The following is a 1,407-nucleotide window of genomic DNA, read 5'->3' as shown; positions in this document are numbered from 1 at the left end:
TGCTTGGGTTGTAAGGATTGGCCACCTCCCTGCCGCGCGTGGATGAGGTCTGGAAGTGCTGGTGCGTGTAATCGGGGAAGGTGTAAAGGTGACGGCACCTGGGGTTTGGAGATCACTTTGAAATCTTGATGATCTGACAGGATTGACCGTAAATCGCTCTGCAGAAAGTTAGCTCTGGAGAGAGCAAAGCATGGGTGCTGTTTGTCAACCGTAACACCTTTTCAGCGCGGTGCAGGATGGAGAATGCACTGTACATCACCTCTGTCTGCTCTTGTTGTGTGGCATCTCAACCTGGAGGTTAGTCAGCTTCGGAGTACAGTGTAAGAGTCCAGCTTTTCTGTTTAGAATTCGGTCCCTGGAAACTAACTTTTCCTGTTGGGTGTGTTTTCAGCTTGGTCTTCTAAGGAAAGAAGGCTTATGGATGTGCTCCAGCTGTTGTTCCTTTTCCACCTAGTAATTTTAGCTCTCTGGCCAATTTCAGACAAATTTGCCAGTGACAGCGGTCTTAAAGAGATTGAAGTCTTTTTAGTTTAATGGAAATCAATATCTGACAAATGCAGAATATCACAATTATTGTTCACACTAAGGGCAGCTCCTTGTGACAGACAGCAGAGGTGAAGTGAGCCCATCAGCATACACGTGACTGATTACAGCCCTAATACACAATGCCGTTTGTCTGGGGAAGTTTGTAGTTTAGGTGGCATTAAAGCAAAGAGGGCAGCAATAGAGATGTGTTGAGTCACTGGCCATAAGTACATAGAAAATCATACGTCTTTATTTTTACTTTTCACGTAATAGCTTGGCCTTCTCTTAGAGTCCACCCAGACATATGACTATTAAATACTTTAAGCAAAGGTAACTTAATGGCTGCACAGTTAAGCATTCAGAAGTTGGGTAATGTGATGGCTTGGCTTGGAAGCATGGCTTTAGCTTTGCTTTTTCATATACAATGCATTGGGGCAATCTTATTTGTGTGATTATACAGCACTTTAAGGAACTGCAGAGTATTGTTTGTCAGTCATGAATTGTGTGCAGTAATCAGACAAATAGGAGGAAGAAATTTCTGTGGGGAAATGGTTATTATAAGAGTTTAGAATTTTTAACTTTGACTTTCAGTTAGTGCCATAATAATAATTCATAGGTATATTTTGGGGTGAAATAAATTTGGCAACTGAAAATAATGTTTGTCACTGAATGGGAAATAAGCTTAGAAAATGCTCATCTGTGCAAGATTTTAAGATGCATGTGTTCCAAATAACATATCAGGTATGTGAAGCAGTAGGAGAATGTTGCAAACTTTGAAGTATTTGGATATTACTTATTCCCTTAGGTTATAGACACATGGGAAGATTTTAACAGAGTAGATGAAAAATGGTGGTGGATCCTGGAGGATTCTGACAGCTGCAA

This window comes from Egretta garzetta, unplaced genomic scaffold (assembly GCF_000687185.1).
Source record: "Egretta garzetta isolate BGI_Z169 unplaced genomic scaffold, ASM68718v1 scaffold85, whole genome shotgun sequence".
Lineage (NCBI taxonomy): Eukaryota > Metazoa > Chordata > Aves > Pelecaniformes > Ardeidae > Egretta > Egretta garzetta.
This window is presented reverse-complemented; position numbering follows the sequence as displayed.